Source organism: Micromys minutus (assembly GCF_963924665.1).
Source record: "Micromys minutus genome assembly, chromosome: 16".
Taxonomy (NCBI): Eukaryota; Metazoa; Chordata; class Mammalia; order Rodentia; family Muridae; genus Micromys; species Micromys minutus.
Window position 1 is genome coordinate 15,330,932 of NC_137985.1, and position 8,586 is coordinate 15,339,517.

The 8,586-nt window shown below is 41.1% G+C and overlaps 1 pseudogene across 1 annotated transcript; it reads right to left on the reverse strand.

Moving 5' to 3' along the window:
* Positions 1–210: 210 nt before the first annotated feature.
* LOC308430881 (la-related protein 1-like) lies at positions 211–2,398 on the reverse strand (annotated as a pseudogene). Its single transcript has 2 exons — positions 885–2,398; positions 211–580 (listed from the first exon to the last, which is right to left on the reverse strand). The product of its transcript is annotated as a la-related protein 1-like (transcript).
* Positions 2,399–8,586: the final 6,188 nt, after the last annotated feature.

Below are 8,586 nucleotides of genomic sequence, written 5' to 3' on the forward strand. Positions count from 1 at the left end.
TATCAGAGTAACTGGTCCTGATCCTGACACAAACTAGCAGTAGTGGGCCTGAATAAGCAGGTGGGATGTGACAACAGGAGGAAGCTGGGAACAGCAACTCTAGTGAGCACCTGCTGCTGTCTACCGTCACTTGTATGTCACAGACAAGAGAGAGATGGTCTCTTTACAGGACAGTGAAGAGTCAGAAGAGACTTTTTCAGTCAGGTTCACTCAGAAGTTGTCTAGACAGCAGAATTTGCCAAGGTATTCTTGCAGTTTAGGGTCAATGTCCAAATTTTTGGCTTTAGAATGTTTCAAGAAGGTCCAGAATTTCTCCAAGCCATTGAGCCAGCCAGCCTCACAGTCCTTCAATGTCTTTTAGAAATCCTTGAATAAGTCCAGCCAGAATTACTTTTTCTAAACCATTACTGTAGTATCAAAAAGGCACTCCAAACTGTACCTGTGGCCTTCTTTGACATCCTCCAGTGCCAGCTGCTTGAACTCTTGGTACATCTTTTTTGTTGAAGTGATCTGGGAGGAAGGAGGAGCAAAAGCAGAAGTGGGTGTTCATCTCCTGAGACTGGTCAATGCCCAAGCACTTCTGTTGGAAGCCAAAGATGGCGCCGGCTTCCCGCCGATGACTCAGCAAACAGAGCCATTGCCCAGCACCAGAGATGTAGTGTGCATTTACCACAAATGTCACAGCCCGCTCAGGGCATACTAATGAGATACTGGAGGGCGCACCAATCAGGTAGCAAAAAAAGTCTCCTGGGCATATATAAGCAGTGCATTTTTCTTCCACGTGGTCCCCTGCTCAGAGTACTGTACAATAAAGGTTGCTCACAGAAGAATCCTGTTGTCACAAGTTGTTCCTGCTGGCCGGACGTGGGGCGCGCGACCCACTTCTGCTCATTAAGGCAGTACCTCTGATACTTGTGGTAGATATGTTTGAATTGAATCCATTTTCATGGGAAGGCTTTGGGACTTGGGCAATGAATGAGGGGTTAAGTCATATCTGTTTGACTGCAGGTGTTGCCTCTGAAGGACTGGAGCTAATACCAGTAGTACTGGGCCCATGTTCTTGAGAATCTATCACACACCCCACATAACTTTCTGGGGAGAGGGGGTCTCAGTCTTTTGTTTTGTTTTGTTTTGTTTTGTTTTGTATCAAAGCATCTTGGCATCTAGGGTCTGTTCTTTTACCACTGGGTAAAACCATGATGTCTGACTAGAGTTTTTAAGTTGAGGTGCTTGGGTTGTGCAGGGGTCCTGGCGTTTCAGTAGTTTGGAGACTCTTAGACAGTGGTTGGTAGAGGATGGGCAATGGTGGAGGGCACGGGAGCACCAAACAGATGTTGGCCAGGGCATCAGTGGAACTTGTTGGAACCAAAGTAGCCCAAGAGGAACCTACTGGTTAGGATCCACAGGGGGGTCAGTGGGTAAAAGTGTCAAATTGTTCCCAACTAAATATTCACTTTCTTGAAGTTCTCGACTTCTGGCTTGATCTGTGAATACTCAAGCTCAAACTTCTCAGTCCATTGGTCTTGTTCATAGTAGAAGAGTTCGTCATTAATGACCCTGGCCAACTGAGTACTCACCTTGGCATTTGAAGTATGTTTGGCTATTTGGTTCCCTCCAGGGTGGTATTTGAATGAGGTTGAGGATCTTATTGAGGTCCCTGCCATTGACTGATTTTATAGACAGAGTCCTCATCAGAGCAGGCAGTGAAGATATTCTTCTGTCTGCCCACCTGCTCCATCTCCTCATCAAACAGAAAGTCTAGTTCTTCTCCCTCATCCTGATCCTTAGACATTAGCTCCTGGGAGGGAATCTTCTGAGGCAGAACATTTGGGTAAGAGAACCTGGGCTCCTCTGAATTCTTGGGGTGAGCTGGTGAGGGCCAATGCCTTTCCTTCACTTCCCTTCACTCTTAGTATCCAGATGTGGGAGGCTGGCAGATAGGCCCTTGGGAAGGTCTTCAGGTTGCTGATCTCCTCTATTCTGGTTGGCACTGGGAGAGTGAGGGGCTGACTGTCTCTTTCTGGTAGTGCTAGCCAGAAACAAACTGTGGACAGTTGAGAAACTTTAAAAAAATCAATTTGTAAATAATCCACTTTTGGAGACCCAGGTAGTTGCCACTTTTCAGGTTCTTTCCTCCTGCGGGCTTTCCCCTCAAGCATCTCTACCACCTTGCTGTTCTTTAGAGCCGCAAAGATGAGTGAAATGTTAAGACTTGTACACGGCGAAGGGAAGCAATAAAAGTGGTTAGAAAGAAGCCATCAGAATCCATTTTCTGTCTCAGGAAGAAGTCGCACTCTAAATTGTCTGTTCTGGAATAGTATTCAATCTGGTGCTTGATAAAATCCTTGGGCATCTCCTGGTCCACATTGTAAATCTCAGTGCTGCTAACATTGACAAAGTAATGTTACTTTGGAACAAAGGAAGTCATGTTGTTCATATATTTGGGGGTGTGGAGCCGCTCTGTACAATCAAATTTTCCTTAGCAAAACTGATAGTCAAAGCAGGTCCGAGTTCCAACCCATCCACGCCATGGAAGGAAGCCTGAGCCCTACAAGCCCCATCACTCTTCACATTCCATGTTTTATGCTGGTCAATGTAGGCAGGCTATGGTTTAGTCTCTAATTGCCAGACTGTGGTGTGTGGGGCCACAGATAGAGGTATGTAGGTGACAGCTTCTGATCCTTTGATCTCCCATCAGCAGGTGTGTGCCTTAATTCCTGTAGGCAGGTGGGACGAGAGACCAATTACTATCTGGGTACTTCAGGCGTCATATCTATTTTTAATGAAACCCATTTGTGTTTGTTCCTTTTCTTCTTCTGGCTTACTGGCTGTCCCCATCTCCATCCTTTTCTTTTCCCAACCCCTCTTTCCCCACCCTTCCCCCACCCCATCCATTCAAATTTGTTTTGGAGCTCTCCTTACTATCACTCCCATGTCCTTTCTCCTGCTCCTTCATGTCCTAGTTGGATGGCGGCTTACAGGCATGTTGAAGCTTGTGGTACTTTGGCTATACTGTTTTGTGTGCTATCTCTTCAGGTGTTGACCAGCTGATTGCATCTCCAAAGTCACCAGCTTTTCAGTCACATTAGGAAACTATTAATTGAAGTTAAAATTCTTCATCTGGAAATCAGTATTAATACAATTACAGAATGACGAAAATACATTGTAATTATTTTTGGTTGTAATGAGGAAAAAATAGTTCATATATAGGAGTGACCCACTAAGTAAACACTCCTTTTTAACTAGTTGATTAGGAGTCCTAATAAACAGACATCTGCACAACTGTTACATACATAGAGAGGACCTTAGTTCTACCCAATCATTCTCCCTGGCTGGAAGCTGTCTTCCTGAGGCCACATGGGTCCAGGTTATTTGACTGACCATTTCTCCAATGCCTCGAACAGTGTTGTCTGTGGGCCTCTGCATTGGTTTCCAATAGTTGATTGGTGAAGGTCCCCAGCCAGCTAATTCTGTAAGTGTAGTTGAATACCATGAATAGTGTCAGGGTTGTTCACACTCTCATGGCAGAGGTCTCAAACTGGGCAAGCACTGTACAATGCAGGAATAGTAATAAGAAAAAAATTAGTTAGTAATATCAGAGTGGAATTTTCAATTTATTTTTACTTGAAAACCTGTTCTGTAGGTTTATATTTTTCAATGAGAAGTGACAACACAAAGTAAATATGTGTTGTCATCAGGTACCTGAAAGACAAAACAGGTAAGAGGTCTGAATAAGACAAATTACATGATGCCTTTATTTACCACCAACAGGGCTTTGCCCAAGCATAGTATCCACAAATACCTGAGGCATCTAATTGGTTTAACCACAATTGCAACTATGACATATGATAAAGAAAACTGTCAACATCTTTGGCAACTAAGAGTGGTTTCCAGAAGTGGAGATACATGGAGAACTGAAGCTTAGTGGTCATACAGTTCCAATGACCTTGCAGTCAGGGACAAATAAATTATATAGGAATTGATGATGGTCTGCCAATCAAATATGCTATAATTCGTTTTTGTGGGGCCAACAAATAATTTTCTTATGCTACTAGTCATTTTCAGCCTCTTTTTGTACATACATTTAGTCACTATCCTTACAAGCCTATTTATTAGTTTGGGTGTGAGTTCTTACTCCCAACTCTGTATCCACCAGTGTTATATTTTTCTCTAACTTTTCAACATCCTTCTAGTTGTTGACATATTTTTAAATTTAACATTCATCACAAATATACTGGCAAATATGCAGGCAGGCTTAGAGCATCATTTATACAGGTTGCCTTACACAAATCTGTATAATTTTGTAATTTTCTTGTTTTTACTAGGCTGTATTTTCCCTCATTGTATTGGGTTTCCACCTATAATTCGTTGTAGTGCTGGGTTTGTGGTCAGATATTGTGTAAATTTTGATTTGTCTTGAAATATCTTCATCTCTCCATCGATGGTGATTGATAGTTTTTCTGGGTATAGCAGCTTGGGCTGGCACTTGTGTTCTCTTAGGGTGTGCATGATGTCTGTACAGGCTCTTCTAGCTTTTATAGTCTCTGTTGAGAAATCGGGTGTGAGTCTGATTGGCCTGCCTTTATATGTTACCTGAATTTTTCCCTTACTGCTTTTAATATTCTTTCTTTGCTTTGGGCACTTGATGTTTTTACTATTATGTGTCGGGAGGTATTTCTTTTCTGGTCCAACCTATTTGGAGTTCTGAAGGCTTCTTTTATGCTCGTGGTCATCTCATTCTTGAGGGTAGGGAAGTTTTCTTCTACGATTTTGTTGAAGATATTTACTGTGCCTCTTAGATGATATTCTTCTCCCTCTTCTATTCCTATTATCCTTAGGTTCGGTCTTCTCATTGTGTCCTGGATTTCCTGGACATTTTGGGTTAGGACCTTTTTGTTTTTTGCATCTTCTCTGGCTGTTTTGTCTATGTTTACAATGTTGTCTTCTGTCCCCGAGACTCTCTCTTCCATCTCTTGTAATCTATTGGAAATGCTTGCTTCTGTGATTCCTGATTTCTTTCTTAGGTGTTCTACCTCTAGGGTTATCTCTTTTTGTGTTTTCTTTATTGTGTCAATTTCTGTTTTAATTTCCCTCTTCCATTCCTTTATTTCTTTGGTTCTGTTTTCCTCTAGTTCTTTGAGTTCTTTGAGTGTTTTTCTTGTTTCCTCTTTAAAAGCTTCTGAATCATTTTGCTTTTCTTCCAGTTCTTGTTTAAGTATCTCTATCAGCATCTTGAGGTATGATTTCAGGTCTGTGTCTTCGTTTTCTGGAGTGTTTGGAATTCCGATGTTTGCTGTTATGGGAGAGCTGGGTTCTGGTGTTGCCAGGTTGTCTCGGTTTCCTTGGGATATATTCTTTTGCTTTCCTCTTGCCATTTTCTTGTCAGTGATATGTTCTTGCCTTTCCCTTGTATCTGGTCTGTGTCCCTGGATCTCCACTGGTCCAGGTGGCAGATGGGTCGAGCCCTGTTTTATGCCTCAGAGTCGCTGGGTAGGAACAGAAGTTCCAAAGTTCTATTCCTCGTAGCTGGATCAGACATGGCGGAGCAAGGCAAGGCAGGGAGAACACTTTCCGTGTGCACTCTGCAGAGATCTCTCTGCTCCATGGCAGCCCTGGTCTCCCACCCACCAGTTGCTCAGCCTCTACGAGCCGCAGTTCTGGGTGGCAGATGGTCCAGGCTCTGCTCCTCGTCCTGAACTTGCCTCCAGGTGGAAACAGAAGTTCCTAAGTTCTGTTCCAGGTCACTGGATCGGGCAGGGCGGGGCAGGTTAAGGCAGGGGTGCACTTTCTGTGTGCACTCTGCAGAGATCCCTCCGCTCCCCAGCAGCCTAGATCTCCCACTCACCAGTTGCTCAGGCTCTACGAGCTGCCATTCCGGGTGGCAGATGGGCCAGGCTTTCCTCTGCGTCCAGTTGCTCAGCCTCAAGTCTCCTGCTTCCTCAGAAGAACGGTGACCTGTAATTTTCTTTCTTAGAAAAATATCTATTTTTCTCTAATATCCTTTGATTGCTTTGTAGACATTTGTCACCTTTTGAAGTACATAGTTATCATCATGAACTATGAATTGTGAGGTTGGCTAATTACCTTGTCCCTATTAATTTGCTTTGAAAACTTTCTTATGCCTGTATGATGATATGTAGGTTGTCCTTCTACATGGATATGCAAATAACACTTTTTTTACTGTGAATTTGCTCAAGTCTTCAAGCTGACCTCTTCACATATTTTATCTATAACATTCTGATAAGCATTACATCATTCATATCTAGTGGTATTCTAATCTCTGAAATAATTTTTCTCTACACTCAAACTTTCCCTTCATTTAGGACAAGATCCTTAATGGAAGGAAGATATAAAGTTTTTTCTACCAGTGAATCTCATCTGTTAATCTATTCCCTGATCTATGTTGCAGCTCTGGGTATTATATTAGCTATGAATTTTCTATTTAAACAGGAAGGACTGCAGTGACTTACATAAAGTACAATGTCTTTATTATGAGTTAATTTTTTCAATAGCTAATTGTACTAAGTCTTTATCCATGCCATGTGAAGAATGACAGGATGAATCTTTACCTGTCCTGTTTAAATTTTTTTGAACATTTATAGATCCTCAGGAGGGTCTACCTCTATTATATCTGATACATATCAATCTGGAAGGGGTCCAGAGCCTATTCTCCTTTTATGTCTATAAAAATGCAAAACTGTTTTTAAAAAACATCATGTGCTTAGTCCAGCAACCAAAGTTCATTAAAAATTTAAGTCGACCTCTCTCCCAAAGAAATTTTAATCTAACCACCAAACACATAACCTCACTCATTTTGATAAATAAAACAATTCAAAGCAAATAAAGCAATCTAAACAAATATTAACTGATGAGACAGTGCTTCTGTTGTGTCCTTCCCCTTCCGTTATGATAAAGACCAAAATTATTTATTTAAGATCTGTGTTTACTTACTATGTGAGTGTATTTCCATTATCGCCATATATAATTCTCAATGCCTAAATTTTTGCTGTCTGAGATAGGCTAGGTGACTTACCTCAGACATTCTATCTATTTTTTTAAGATCAAATGTCTCAATATTTTTATTTCCCTGTAATTAACTTTAGTTAATTTCTATTCTATCCCCCCAGAACAATAAAATTACATTTTAAAAGTCTATTCTTTGATATTTTGTTGTATTAAGCATGCAACTGACTCTCTGCCTTAGAGCAACTGGCCTGATTTATAGTAGAACGGGTGTTTCCAGAGTCTGAGTTGAGGCACTCCCTGTCTTCCTTTGTTCAAGTTTTATGCTCTAAAACTTCAAAATATGCAGATACTGAATAGTAGATGCTAAATCTAACAATCTTAAGTTTAACCAGTTTTCTTCTAAATTTCCTTCCCCTGCTCACCTCTTTAAATAATTTCTTGTCACTCATATTCACCAACTTGCAGAACAGGTACTCAGGCCATCTGATACCAGGAACAGCAGAGATCCAGAGACACAGGCCTGGTGAGATTTGGCTTCGAGTAGCCAGGGAGCAGAGGTCTGGGTTGAGCATATGGAAAGCTCCCCACCCCTGATTAGTTCAAGTGAGCAGGAACTCTGCTTTAGGAAAATGGTTTCCAAAAGGAGGGCCCCTGTGTGCAGAATAGGTGTTCAGACCATCTGCCACCAAGAACAGCAGAGATCCAGGGACACAAGCCAGATACACAGGAGAAACAAGAACCAATCACTGAAAACAAGACCATGAATAAACACAGAAAACAACATGGCAAGAGGAAAGCCAAAGAACTTACCCATGGGAAACCAAGACAACCTGACAACACCAGAACCAAGCTCTCCCATCTCAGCAAACAGCAGAATGCCAAACACTCCAGAAAAAGAAGACTCAGAACAAAAATTATACCTCAAGAGGATGACAGAGATCCTTAAACAAGAACAGGAGGAAAAGCATAAAGAAGTAGAAGTTTTTAAAGAGGAAACAAGAAAAAACACTCAAAGAACTCAAAGAACTAGAAGAAAACAGACCCAAGGGGATGAAGGAATTGAAGAAAGAATTTAAAATGGAAATAATAAAGAAAACACTAAAAGAGACAACGCTAGAAGTAGAAAACCTAAAAACGAAATCAGGAGTGACAGATGCAAACATCTCCAAGATATTACAAGAGATAGAAGAAAGAATCTCTGGGCCGAAGATAACATTGAAAACATAGACAAAACAGTCAGAGAAAATGCAAAAGCCAAATAGCTCTTAAGCCAAAATGTCCAAGAGATCTAGGACACAATGAGAAGACCAATTTTAAGGGTAATAGGAATAGAAAAGGGCAAATAAATCAATTAAGATGCATAGTAAATAACTTCAACAAAATCATAGAAGAAAGATTCCCAACCCTTAAGAATGAGATGACCATGAGCATAAAAGAAACCTACAGAACGAAAAATAGAGTTGAAAAAGAAATTCCTTCTGAAATATAATAGGCCAAATGCCAAGTGCCCAAAGCAAAGAAAGAATACTAAAAGAAGTAAGAGAAAAAGGTCATGTAACTTATAAAGGCAGACTAATCAGAATCAAAACCGATTTCCCAACAGAGACTATGAAAGCTAGA